General features: G+C 38.2%; 1 pseudogene; it reads left to right on the top strand.

The window, feature by feature from the left end:
- The first annotated feature begins 10543 nt into the window (after positions 1–10543).
- On the top strand, positions 10544–14402 carry LOC120115071 (annotated as a pseudogene).
- Positions 14403–15328: the final 926 nt, after the last annotated feature.

Below are 15328 nucleotides of genomic sequence, written 5' to 3'. Positions count from 1 at the left end.
GTATGTTTATCAATAAAAGTCCTAACTTGAAACATTTCGCAATCTTTTATTCTCTTTGCAATCATACGCCACGTACAGTTTTTGTCAATCATACACCTTGTTTCGAAACGATCTTTGCTTGATTTGTTAACTTTTAGTTGATAGCCATCTTCCACACATTTCGTATACAAAGCTATCTTCAAGTCTTCCTTTGTATCAAAACAATCATCTTTCTTGATACGAATAACTTTTGTGTAACAATCAACTGCTTTCTTTACCAACTCTTCTTCCGGTATCTGAAGTAATTCTGGCATATTCCAGTTATACGCCCGTGGCATTTTCTTTTCTTCGGGGACTTTTTCTTCTTCTTTTTCTTCTTCAGGATTATATGAATTACAGAATGGATGTTCAACATGTTCATTCACAGTCGTAACTTCCTCCTCATTATCATCAACAATACATTCTTCGACAACGGCTGTTTCATCATCAAAATTCGGGTATTGACCAATATCAAAATCATTACACGCAGGGTCTGTTTCTTCTTCTGAAACATCATCAAAATCCGTGTATTGACCAATATCAAAGTCCGGATATTGACCAAGACCAAATTTCGAATACTGACTAGTACTCACAATTTTTCTGTTGGCTCATCATCGTCTAACTGGTTAATACGAAAACCGGAATTTGGTGCTGAAAGTTGATTGGGATTTGGATTAGAGAAAGGTTGTGGGTTTTGAGAAAAACTTAGTTGATTACTACCCGCTACTGACCCAACAATACTACTTCTGGTTCAACAACATACAATGTAACATCATCTTGTGAAACACTAATGTAAGCAATGAATCGTTCAACATCTTCATTGTCGGTTAACAAATAAACTTTACCATTTCTCTGATAAGATAGCCTAAATCCACTTAGGGGCTCTAAATTCAATTTATTTGAAACACGTAGCATTAGAGTTTCATAAGTTAACTTTTGTAAAGACAATTTTAGTTGAAGATTCATGGGTAAAGGCATATATTGTAAAACACCATGAACATTATCCCATGACCCTCCAAAACACAAATCTATCCAAACATGATCAACATTAGATGATTTCATGGTTGTAAATTAATTTACTAAACAGACGAGCTGCGAAACTAAAACCTGTTGCCGGATTGGGAAGGATGTCGTTGGATATAGGAACGGATGTCGCCGGAGAGAGTGATAGATGGAGATGGAATGAGTTGCGATTTAGGGATTTAGTTTATGATTTCAGTGTTATATACCCAAAATTTCAGTGTTGTGATTTACAGATTCTCGTTGCGATTTACGGATTATCGTTGCGATTTACGGATACGCGTTGCGATATACGGATACGCATTGCGATTACCCATACGCGTTGCGATTTACGGATACACGTTGCGATTTACGGATACGCGTTGCGATTTATGTGTTCGCGTTGCGATTTTCATATTCGCGTTGCGATTTTGGAAAATCGCAATGCGAATTTGTACTATCGCATTGCGATTTTCAAGAATCGCGTTGCGATTTTGGAAACTGATTTGCGATTCTGGGGATCGCGTTGCGATTTTTATTTCGCGTTGCGATTTTGTTGGTCATTTTGGCAAATCCAAAAAAAGTTGGTTAAAATCGTATATTATAACTTTTTTTGGTCACTGAGGCGATTTCTCTTTATAAATTTCATCGTAAATTATATATTAATTAATCATACATATTTGAGGTTGGAAGGTCTATAGTTAAGTGGTTGGTAGGGATGGGCATGGATCGGGTTCATCCAACCCGACCCGACCTGAAAATATATCTCCTCCACCCGACCAGAATCCAATCAAACTTTATGAGATAAAATCTTACCCGACCCGACCCGAAATAATAATAAAAATATTATTTTTATTCAATAAAAATAATAACTTAATTGAAAAAAAATAATATATAGAGGAATATTATTGTAATTATTTCTAAATATATAAGGTAAAATTATATTTTTTTCCAGGCCGGGTTATGTATTTTTCACCCTAAACCCAAACTCGACCGAACCCGATTTTTTTTAAAAAATCCGACCCGATTGGGTCGAGTCATGTCGGAACCCGTCAGGTTCAGATCCCATGCCCATCCTATGATTGTTTCGGAACCAACGAACTAAAATCGAAATCAACTGATTCGGACAATCTCGATTCACATTCCGGGATCTTTTCACTGGTATATTAACAAATAAAGCTTTCATGTACCCAAGGTTCGAGTTTGAGTCGTGTTTTAATTTTTTATTTCGAGTTGTGTCAAACTTAACAATTTTAAGTTCACACGTTTTGAGCCGAGTTAAGTTCAGTTTTATAGTTTCAAGTCGAGTCGAATTCGGCAATACTCGAACCGACTCGACTCGTTTACAATCCTAGGATGAACTCTGGTATTTGGCACGAAGAGAAATGGAGAGGCTACCTGAAAGGCATGTAAAGCCATGAACCTTGAATCTGATACCATGAACTGGGATCGAGTAAACTCTTCGGTGTACTTGAAATGTTCTGCAAACTATTATACAAAAATCGTTATATATCAAAATATTAATCAACTGAGCATATGGTGCAGTGACAAAAATGGCTTCCGTCGAAATAAAGTCCCGATAACACAGGCATTCGATCGCCGGACAACACCTTCCCCTTCCGTTATAAAGGAAGGTTACATTTCACAAAGAGAGTTAAAGCCATCATATTCTCTTCAACTGTGGGTATTTTCAAGCAATTCCTCAACTGACAGTGAGTCATTCTCATCTTGTGGGCTCCAGAGAACCTCTACACCCTAAAGGAAAAATTACAGTTTACTTATAAGTGACATCATCGTGAATCGAATAAAGCTCGGATACCACTTGAAGATTCGCAGTCCTACCTTGATTTTGCTGGAATTGATATCCGCCAAAGATTGCAAGGCCTCCTTCACATTATCGGTAGTGTCGATAACCGGCAGCTTGTGCACCTTGACGGGTATAATAATATTTTCTAAGTTTTTCATGTGTTTGGAGGGTCATTTGGAAGAAAAATAAAAGTTAGAGCATCATAGATGAGAAGGATTAATACAGATCGGAAAAAATCTGAACGAAATACTGAAAGTACTGTGGAATCCTTACCACTATCCGTCCTTGTTTGTATCGTCACCATTTGAAACAACTACTCTTTGCTTCTTATTGTTTTTTTGATAGGAATAAAAGGCCTCCAAAAAACCCCCTTGGTGGTTAACGGAACTTAAAAATAGTTCCTTGACCCACACAAGGAGGAAAGGAGTGCCCTAGGATTCAATAAATTCAAATAAAACAAAGTATACAACCCATCTCCCTCAAGAGAGATAAAACCAAAAGAACAGTCCTTAACAGAGCATATTCACCCAATACCCCCTTAGCTAGGACATCCGCCTCTATATTGGCTGTCCTACTAACCCCACCTAATAAAACCTTCAAAAACACTAAGCTTTTGAATAATGTCTTTAACTATTTGAACATAAACAACAGGACAAGAGACCACATCCTTAATCCAGTCAACTGCCACCTGACTATCACTCTCAATAATCAGTCTATCTTTACCCTATGACGAATAATTCAAAAAAATCTAAACCCTTTAGGATAGCCTTCAATTCCATTAAAGTTGGGGGCCCCCGGACCAGCCGGCTCTCTGAAGGAACCAAGAATCGAACTAGACATGTCTTTCAAAATACCACCTAAGCCACTCCTCTTCCAATCACTCGAGGTAGCCGCATCACATTAAGTTTAACAAAACCTTTTGGAGGTGGGGACAAGGAAACACGGTTGAAACCCGATAAGAATGGGATGAGTAGAATCCACTATGACGCAGCAATAATATCATCCTTGGAAATACTAACATGAGTTTCCTTAGCTAGAAACCATGAAGCAGCCTGCACCTTGCAAGAAAGAAAATCTCTGCTCGATCAAGCTTCCCTCCTTCAAACACAATAAATTCCTGGTCTTCCAAATTGTCCATAGAACAGCTCCAGGAATGAATGGCCAGATAAGAGAGTTGGACTTCAAGTCATTCCAAGCCAATAGGAATCTTTTAGCCTCTGTATGAAAACCGATTGAAAATTCCAATCCCAAGAATTTCATCCAAATTGGCCAAACAAACGAACATGAAAAAAATAAATGCGATGAACCTCTTCAAGATTACAGAAAGAACACAAAGTATCATTTATGCCCTGAACACCTCTCTTAACCAGAGCTGTCTTGACCGCCAACTTCTTTAATATAACTTGCCAAGAAAAGTCTCAACTCTTGGAGGCAACAGACCCTCCAACATTAGACTTCCAAAATTTAGCTTCCTCTGAATCGGGAGAACCCGATAAGATAGGTTGACACATGATTTCACTGTATAAACCCTTCCCCATTCCCCTTCCAAAACAATCCATCATGGCATCAGCAGAAATAGAGAAATCAGAGATCACAACCATCAAATTTGCCCATTGCTCAAATTCCCAGTCATTCAACTCTCTCCTCAACTGAACGTTCCAAATCCAACCCCTTGAACTGAACTCCCCAAACTGAGTTAATCTTCCTTCTTTATTTACTGCAATAGAAAATATTCTAGGGAACAATACCATCAACGGATGATCCATAGTCCAATTGTCTTGCCAAAACCGAATGCTCCTCCCCATTGCCAATTTTAAAGCTATATTTACCTCTGATACTACAGCCCAACGAATCAGCATTATAATGGTTTCTCACCATATCTCTCCACATCCAGGATAGTTTAGGAGAGACTTTACTGTCAACTGCATCAAGGAAGGATCCAATTTATATTTGATGCAGAGCAATTCCCTCCAAACCGCCTCCCTCTCAATAGCAAACCTCCAAGCCCATTTTTCCATGAGTGCCCTATTCACCACCTTTAAATTAGGAACCCCCAATCCTCCTTCAATTTTAGGTTTACAACATCGGACCAGCTTACCCAATGTATCCTCTTTCTCCCATCACCACCTCCCCACAAAAAATTTGACATGATAGAATTTAGAGTCTTGTAAACTGATGCTGGAACCTTGAACATTGACAAAAAGTAAATAGGAGTGAGCATAGCACTGATTTAATTAGAACTAGCCTGCCTGCCAGTGACAGAGAGGAGCCTTTCCATCCCGCCAGCCTCTTATTAAAGCTTTGAACCACTGGATCCCATAGTGTTTGGAGTTCCTATGTGGACCTAGAGGGAGTCCCAAATATTCTGAGGGAAAAGAGCCCACTGAACATCCATCATAGATGCCCACCCTTAATTTCCTCTTCCTTTAAGTTCACTCCAATAATTTACACTTCTTTAAATTCAGCTGTAGACCAGAATAATTTCAAACACCCGAAAACCCTCTTTACATTCAAGATCTGTTTTTTCGACGCCCCACAACGTATAAGGTCGTCAGCAATTGCAAATGGGTTAAATTAAAATTCCTCTCCTCCTTTCTAATGACCAGACCCGAAAAGAGCCCTCGTGAAACAGCCTTCGCTATAAAGATTCAATAGTTCCCCAACTATATTGAACAACATGGAGACAAGGAACAGCCCTGCCGAAGACCCCTCGCCATAGGAATTTCCTCAGTTGGGACTCCGTTCACCAAAACTGAAACAGTCGTGAAGTGACACATTTCGAATCCAACCTATCCATCTAGAACCAAAGCCCATTTCCTTCATTATTCTGAACAAAATAGGCCAGTCAAGAGTATCATATGCCTTCTTGAAATCAGCCTTAAAAACACACCCTTTCAAACCATTCTTCCCCCAAAAGTCAATCCCTCATTTGCTATAAGAGAACAGTCCAGGATTTGCCGACCGGGGATAAAGCGAATTGACTTGGACTGATCAAATCTGAAATGCAGCTCCTAAGTCTTCTTGACAGCATTCGATAGTATCTTATACAATCCACCAACAAGGCTTATAGGTCTAAAATCGTCCAGTCCACCAATGTTAGAAATCTTAGGAATAGAGTGATGAAAGTGTGATTTACACCATGTTCCCATTCCTTCCCCAGTAAAAATCATGAAAGAATTTCATAATATCTACCTTCAGGACCTGCCAAAACCTCTTAAAAAATCCCAATTAAAGCCATCAGACCCGGAGCTTTGTTGCTGCTGCCAAGATTTCACCACTTCCCACACTTCCTCCTCAGAAAACTCCTGTTCTAAGAACTGCTTCTGCTCCAAAAAATTCTGGGAAAATCCAGATTCAAATCATCAAGCTCTAGAGTAGTTCGTTCATTATAGATCTTAAAAAAATACTCTTTAACTATGGCCTTAATTGCCTTTGGTCTTCCACTGTTTCCCCTTTGAAGTTTAAAGCAAGTAGAGCATTCCTTTTATTCCTATCGTAGCACAAGTGTGGAAGTATTTAGTATTGCGATCCCCATCAACAATCCATTTAGTTCTCGAGTACTGAAACCAGATCTGCTCCTGAATCCTGTAAAGCTTCCACAATTCTGCTCTTAGATTCTTCAATTCAACTAATACCTCACTGTCAACCGTTCCTTGCTTCTGTTGAATATCATCCTCTATCAACGAAATTTTCTTCTCTAACTCAGAAATCAAAGCACCTGGATATTTCACTCTGTTCCCAGACCACTTCTTAATTGCATGTTTGGTGTTCCTCATCAGACTAAAAACGCCTGCCTCGTTCTGACTACCCTTACCACTCTGAAAAGAAGAAACAACCAGATCCTCAAAACCCTCCTCATCCATCAAATAATTGAATAATCTAAAGGGTTTTCTGCCCCAGTCCACCCTTTATTCTCCAGAACTATAGCATTATGATCTGACAAGGATCTTGGTAGAAGCGACTGCACAACGCCCGGAACAGCTCTAGGAAGCGACAATCAACCAAAAACGGTCCAATCTAACAAAAGTGGGATTATCTTGGTTATTACACCAAGTGAACCTACCCCCGTTCAAAGGAAGATCAATCAAACCCGTATGGAGAATGAACTCATTAAAGATCTCCATTGAACTCCTACTTTGACCCCTTCCCAATTTCTCATCTTCTTGTAATATACATTGAAATCCCCTCCGACACAATGGGATAAGTCTGTCCACTAAGAAAACTGCTTAATTCTTCAAAAACCAGATTTCTCCTCCTCCACTGATGGACCGTAGACATTGATGAAACCACACCCGGAATCAATACTCCGAAATTTACCGAAAGTAGCAATGAATCTCCTGCTAACAAACTGATTCTCCAGCTCAAAAACATTATCATCCCAACAACACAACAGGCCCCCCGCTGATCCACTGAAGGAGATTCCAAATTCCTTTAAGTTTATTAATTCCACTTCTCCTAAAAAAGACTTCCTAAATTTCTCAGTCTTAGTTTCTTGCAGCCAAAGAAAAGTAGGGTTAAAGTTGAGACTAAATTCTGAACCCCCTCCTTTCTCGTTTTTCCCCAAACCCCTAACATTCCATGAACATATTACTAGCTTTGTCATCATCAAAAAGGAAATAGGTGCAGACACACTCCTCAAACAACCAATCCTTTATTAACCCCATTTACGCCTTTCTCTAAAGCTATGATTTTATCCAAAAAGGCTTCTTTCCCTTCCTTAAAGACACACCCAAAGCTTGCTAACCTCCCAAGTTTCCACCGCTTCTTTCAACAGAATCGAAAAAGCTGAGGAGGATGCTGTATCAATGCTCACCTTGTCAAGGGCTTCACGATACAGGATCCTTTTAGTTCTTCTCTTCCTTCTAATCAGCAAAGATTTGGACTTTAGGCCACCACCTTCTGAAAAGTAACCTTCAATCTCCCTTCCTACACTCCCACCCCCATATCCTTTGTCAAGATAAGGATCAAGACTCCCCTCAGCATGTTCTCTGCTGATAAACAGAGCTGAATATTCGTACTGGAATCAACATCTAACTCCCTCTTCTTAACTACGGCATCCCCTGTTTCAGACGAGATGTTCAACAAATCCCCATACCAGTATCTTCTTTCCCTCGACCTGTTGTAAACCCTTTTACAATTGCTCAGACTTCTAGTTCCAGCACATTACTCTCTGTTGTAAACTCCCTTCTAGACCGAATTAACTGCCTCCCCCTAGAGTTGTTATTTAAAACCTGTTCCGATGGTCTTAAGTTTTCTTCTTCGGGTCTATCTCCACACTGAATGGCTTCTCTACAATTGGACTCGATTCCATTCCCTTGGACACTCCCCTGCATTTTCCTGATAAATGGATGTTTTCAATAAATTCCCCAAACTTATTAATTGTATATGCTGGCCCAGAAATAAAACCCGAAAAGTATTTTGACCCATCTGCCCAGATTCTTCAGAATGGGCCTGAGATCCATCAGCCGAAAAATTTTGACTTCTAATCCCCAAACCTGCATACTCACCAACTTTAAACTTTCCAACAGTCTGACTTTCTGACAGACCACATTTAATATCCTATCTAAGGAAAGTCTTGCTAGCTGTCTGTCCTCACTAGCTCCTCCAGAAACATGAAACACTCCCTGGTCAACCCAATTGTCCACTGACAAACGATTTTCCCCTGCTGCGCAAGTCTCACCTTCCCCATGAACTGACAACAATCTGTCTCATCCTTCTCAGACATCCTCTCTTCAAAAAATCTCACCGGAATCCTCCACCGGAAAATTACTGAAAAACGAACTAGAGTATTCACTTGCTGATCCAATCTTGATACTTACTTTGTATGATCTTCCATACGATCCAAGAGTAATACCTCTGGAACATCAAAAGGACTTTCCACCTTCAATAAGATTCTTGCCATGGTGAGATCTTCTCTTTTCCTTGTACTATCATGGTATACCTACACTGCCCCATCTACCAGCCAACTTCTCGAAGAAGGTAAAGCCATTGAACCTGAATTGATACCATGAACTGGGATCGAGTAAACTCTTCGGTGTAACTTGAAATGTTCTGCAACTATTATACAAAAATCGTTATATATCAAAATATTATAATCAACTGAGCATATGGTGCAGTGACAAAAATGGCTTCCGTCGAAATAAAGTCCGATTAACACAGGCATTCGATCGCCGGACAAAACACCTTCCCCTTCCGGTTATAAGGAAGGTACATTTTCACAAAAGAGAGTTAAAGCCATATTCTCTCAACTGTGGGGTAATTTCAAGCAATTCCTCAACTGACAGTGAGTCATTCTCATCTTGTGGGCTCCAGAGAAACCTCTACACCCTAAAGGAAAAATTACAGTTTACTTATAAGTGACATCAATCGTGAATCGAATAAGCTCGGATACCACTTGAAGATTCGCAGTCCTTACCTTGATTTGCTGGAATTGATATCCGCCAAAGATTGCAAGGCCTCCTTCACTTATCGGTAGTGTCGATAACCGGCAGCTTGTGTGCACCTGAGCGGCCACCAGAACTGTTACCTGTCAACGAGACATGTTGGAAGTTGATGACATCTACGTCGAATACGGGTATAATAATTTCTAAGTTTTCATGTGTTTGGAGGGTCATTTGGAAGAAAAATAAAAAGTAGAGCATCATAGGATGAGAAGGATTAATACAGATCGGGAAAAAATCTGAACGAAATAGCTGAAAGTAACTGTGGAATCCTTACCACTATCCGGTCCTTGTTTTTATCGTCACCATTTGAAACAATACTCTTTGCTTATGTTGTTGACGTTTACCAGCGTCTCTGTCAAATTTAAGGCGTTCTTCCTTGGAAAGTCGTTGAAATTGTTCAACACCTCCGATGCTCCAATGATGAGACCTGTAAGGAAAATCATCAGTCACATTGAAAATTGCAATTAAGTTTTGGGATAATCTACCAGTTCAAAATGAAACAGTAGATTCTTTTAAGCCGATTAGAGCCTGCAACAAATCGTCTTCATATGAAGAACGAGACAGTATGGTGTATGGAAGTTGGACTTACAGATGAATAGCCATGAAGATAGCAATGTGGATGATGAAGCAATGACGATATGGTTTCTGAATCCAAAACAAAAACGATGAAAAAGAAGAAAGTTATATAAATTGCTGGCAAGATAACTTCAATCATTCTATAGAATTAAACTATGTACTCAGACTCGGATTTAATTGTTGGATACAGGTATGGTTAAGACTTTTTGAAGATTCATGTATTTTGAAGCTCATTGGAAGTCAAATCCCCGTATTTATATGTCAACACAAGAACTTCAAGAAAAATGAAGAGCCGGGCACAAGCGTCGGATTCAGTCCTTGTCAAGTACATATTGATTAGTGAACATATTCTACAGATTTACACCACATCAGTGTGGTATACACTATCATGTGCTTAGGATAATTTTGCTGTTAGAGAAAGCAAGGAAGAAGAAAATAACCCTGCAGTATGAAGTTCCAGCCCTTTGCGGTAGAAGTGTCTGTTGTCGAGGCAATTTCAGTGAGTTCTTTTGCACCAAACGAGCTTTCGCGGATAAGCCAACCTGAAGACAAAGTACTCCTATATGAAGATTGCGTGACACAAAGCAAATTAACAAATAAGTAAATCCTATCTTATTGCCTTTTGAGCTTTCTCAAGCACCAACTAGCAATTGGAAAATGGAATTAATTTCATCAAGAAAGCTACAAAGACTGATGACTAATGAGAACAACTTCCTTGTTTCAGAACCAACGGACAAGGATCGGAATCAACCTATTCAGACAATCTCGGTTCACATCCGGGATCTTTTCATTGGTATAATTAACAAATAAGCAAATCCCAGTCTTATTGCATTCCAAGCTTTCTCAAACACAAATTAGCAATTAGAAAATGGAATTAATATCATCAAGCAACAAAGACTGCTGACTGATGAGAACAACTTCATTGTTTCGGAACTAACGAACTAACATCGAATCAACCGATTCGGACAATCCCGATTCTCATTCCGGGATCTTTTCACTGGTATAGTTAAAGGATTTCTCATTATAAGAAATTTCACAAGCACTAAGAATTTAGACTTAAGTTGAAACTTCATAACTAGATGTCAAGGAATAACTCTCAAAACAAAACAAACTTCGATTCAATGTACAATATGATACATAACCTTCCATTTATGCAATCATACACATACAATTTTGATTTCAGTTTAGTAAACGAGATTTGGGTCACAAACTTTAATAAAATCAAAATCGAAGTTCTAAACATACAATTACATAAAATTTAAATTCACATATCGCATTGCATATTGGATCAGATTTCATATGTAATTTCGAGATTAATTTGATTCAGAAACTATGCTAAAGCAAGAAGAACGGTTTGAGCAATACCTGAACTTGAAGAACACTCATTCTATTTTCCGCAGCACTACGGTAGACTATGGCTGAAGCTGCTCCAACGAAACGGTCAAAATTAAGTAAGAAACAGCCGGAGATGTAGAACCAGTCTTGATCGGCGTTCCTCGAAAGACCAGGCTGGGAATGATGATGATGATAATGACGATAATGATCATGATCGTAATGATGATCATCATACCGGTTTGAAGAAGGCGGGCTCTCTTCGGAGAAGGAAGAGCCGCCCATCCGACCACCAGTAGCGGCGGAGACTTCATATAGGTTATGGGATAACAGTAAGGAAACAATAACAGCTAGAATCGAGAGCTTCGGGAAACTATCGAAAGCCATTATGGGCAAAGCCGAACAAGGGATGCTTTGGGGAGAAGAAATTGCAACTTTTTTCTGTGAATTTGAAAGCTTAACGCGGTGGGTTTTCTGGAATCTTGATTTTGGAGCTATTTATGTATTTAAATCATAAAAGGACGCGTTTTCACATGGCGGTCCACTGCATTTTCTGGGAAAGTGGGAGAAAGTTAAATTCAAAACCCAGAATTTGTTTGAGGAAACTAAGATTGTGATTTGGTATCGGATTTAGGACCAATGACAAAACAAGAAAAATGTAAGAAATAGGATGGATCGAATAACTGCTTCCTTGAATTTTTGTACACCGTTCTTCATTCCCTTTAGGTCAAATTATTGTTTTGGTACTTCGGTTTATTAGAATTTCAGATATCGACATATCTTCCATCAGACAGCTAGATTAAGTTAGGATAAACGACGTAGTTAGTATCTAAATTATTAATTTTAATCTGTTTTAGTATCTAAACTTTTAATTTTTTCAAAATCATATTTAAAGTTTAGTTTTATTTTATTTTTGTACCCTGCCGTCAACAATCTTAACGCATTTAGTACCTAAACTATCAATGTTGATCCATTTTAATACCTAATTTTTTATTTTTTTCAAAACTTAACTTTAAATTTTGAATGGGTACTAAAATGAAACAAAAACTAAACTTTGGAGATAACTTTTAAAAAATTTAAAGTTTAGGTACTAAACATGTAATTTATCCTATTGAAATTCTATTTTTTTTGTAAATTTTTATTAACCAAAGATGATTACAAATCGTATCTATTATAAATATTTTCAACCATTTAACAATGTTTAATCACCCTGGTGGTGGTGGTGGTAGTACTCGTTATTTCAAAAGGAACTCATCGATAGATATTTGTGTGCATGCAGATCTTTTATTGCAATTTGGCTTTGGAGATGATCTTAAAGCTCTTACTCCTGCCATTCCTAGACGTTGCCAATGCCTTCTTCTGTCTGCTACGTCTAGGTTTGTTACAAGTTTGTATGTTTTGCAAATTGCATGGAAATTTTTAAAAAATAAAAATACATAAATACATGAAAATATCAAAATACACATAAATTTATAATCACACAAAAAAAAATTATTTTTATTCTTTCCTTTCGTTTCCAGTTCCAGTTCCAGTTCCTTCCCTTTCTCTTCTTTTCTTTCTTTCTTTCCTTCCTTATGACCTTTTCCCACTTCTTCCCATCATAGGATCAAAACCATTTAGAAAATAAATAAATAAATATGATGGACACATGTAAGATTGCCAATCCCTGCTGATCATTCTACTTTGGCATTTGATATTTGGCAGCCCGGATGTTGACCAGCTTAAAAGGATGATTCTGCACAATCCATTCGTTTTGACTTTATCAGAAGCAGAAGATGTTAAGGATGAGGTTATCCCTAAAAGTGTTCAGCAGTTACGGGTAAGAATCTATAACCTATATTAGGAAATTTTAAAGGCTATTGCGTTCAGTTGGTTGATTTTGATCTATTTTAGAACAATGCTTTACCTAAAGTAGTCTCCTGTGATCTTTGATGGATTGCAAAACTTCTTTGAAGTTTTAAGTTATAAGCTTCCTGATCTTTTACCCCTTTATCTTATGTTTCTCAGATTTCATGCAATACAAGTGATAAGTTGCTATATGTTCTTGCTCTCATGAAGTTAGAGTTGGTGTTGAAGAAAGTTTCGATTTTACCAACACAATTGATACTGGTTTCAGACTGAAACTATTCTTCGAAAAGGTATTCTGTTGTCATCATAAATTCAATGCTTCCTCATAACGTTTACTGTGTGCAGTTTGGAATCAGGTCTGCTATCTTGAATGCTGAGTTGCCTCAGAACTCTCGTCTACATGTACTGGAGGTATACTAAGTAGTTCTGTTTCAATGAATTTGATTTAGATTTAAAAGACTATTTTATATGCATTGTTATTTATGCAATGCTGGAGCTGAAAGATGAAAGCTTTGATAATACCATATGCGATGTATGTTGTGATTGTTTGCCATACTAATATTGACTAACAGTTTTCAGTTTAGTGCTTGCTTACTATCTGCATTTTCCCCTTTTATCAGGAATTCAATGCCGGGCTTTTTGATTATTTGATGGCAACTGATGACAGCCAAACAAAGAGAAGGGACAAACTATTAGGGACAAAGATGTGGACTCAAAGAAGTCCAGAAATTTAAATCCTTCTTGGGTGAAGAAGACAATGACTCAAATATAATCATGCCATTTTCATTGTTGACCAAGGATGAGGTGGAGTCTTACTATACAGGGCTGAGGTGCTGTTACAAATTCTTTGTTTTCATGCTTCATCCATGATTTCTTTTATAAATCTGGGTGGATTGCTTCATTAAACAACCAGCTGTTTCAGTGCTTAGTGGTTTATGGATTACATGCATGTTGCTTATTTTGAGAGGTGAAATGTCGCAGGATGTGACAAGGAGTGTGACTAGAGTTGCTGTTAGAGAATCACGAACTCGTAGGCTAATGCTTTCGTTATTTCTACTCATTACGATGTCCTGAATCCTTATGTCTCGTGTATTTTACCGTGCCAGATTTGTTGAAGCACGACAAGGTTGTGACTTCTGAGCAAGGACCCTCCCGCTCCCCATCTTCGTGATGTGCCCGACTATCTATTAGACCAAAAAACACGTGATGCCAGCAAAATGGTCAAGCTGACCAGGGCTGCAATGGGAGAGAACAAATCAGGTCGTCACCAGGGTGCGAAGAAAAGTTACAGAAGAAGCAGAGATCCTCTCAAGAGTTTATCTGCCGAGGTAAAACCAATACCAGTTTTATGTTTATCTGAGAATGTTGTGCATTGCTAATGTTTACCGATTTAATCCGAACATCTTTCCGATCATTCTGTCTCAGGTACCCAAAGGGAGCTAGCAAGGATAAGAAGGGAGAGGGAAAAGGTTTGCATTTTACCCATAAATCCAAAAGGCAAAACCTGTCTGATTATTCAGTTGCAGCTCTGTAGAACAATGTCTGCCCATTACTGCAGACAAAAATTGTTCTTTTTATTTTTAGGAATCCATTTTTTTCATGTTTTATTTGGATTTATATATATATATTGAAGAAAAGATAATGATTCTGTCATTATGTCCGTTTTACGGTTCATATTCGAGATTCGTGGCTTTCCCTCTGAACAATATCATCTTCAAGCTTTGAACATGAGTTCTTTCTCTGAAAATACAATGTGATTTGTCACTATACTCGACACTTGTTGATTAAGTTATTAGATTAGCCTTTGCAAATAGGGCAGCCACTGTTGTACACTTTTGGAACCGATTTCAAGGAAGCTGACGGATGCACCTTCGGCACTCCTCGTCCCCGTGCGGTACCTTTAAGCTCAACAAGCTATGGACCAAACCTGTTGAGAACCAGATCAAAATTAATGTGGATGGACCTTTCATGCAAACTCCGGGGAAGTGGTGGCCCGAGGCCACCACCACGAGATTGTGGTAGGTGGTATCGCACGCAGGCTTGACGGACAATACGCAGCAGAATCGAATGGTGGTAGGTGAAACTATAAAATTCCAAGAGAATCAGATTATTAATAGAAAATATTTAAATTATACGATAATTTAAAATTTTTAAAGGTGTGATATTTAAATATATTTCGATCCATTTCCGATAAGAAATGATTCTAAATTTCTAATATAGCAAAATAAGCCCATAATAAGTCAATGTATACTTAATTATAAGTCAATATCTAATAACAATGACCTCAATTCTAATATTTTAAGTT

Source organism: Hibiscus syriacus, unplaced genomic scaffold (assembly GCF_006381635.1).
Source record: "Hibiscus syriacus cultivar Baekdansim isolate YM2019G1 unplaced genomic scaffold, ASM638163v2 tig00110257_pilon, whole genome shotgun sequence".
In the NCBI taxonomy this organism is placed as follows: domain Eukaryota; kingdom Viridiplantae; phylum Streptophyta; class Magnoliopsida; order Malvales; family Malvaceae; genus Hibiscus; species Hibiscus syriacus.
Note: the sequence above shows the minus strand (reverse complement) of the source record. Positions and strands in the feature narration are given on the sequence as shown.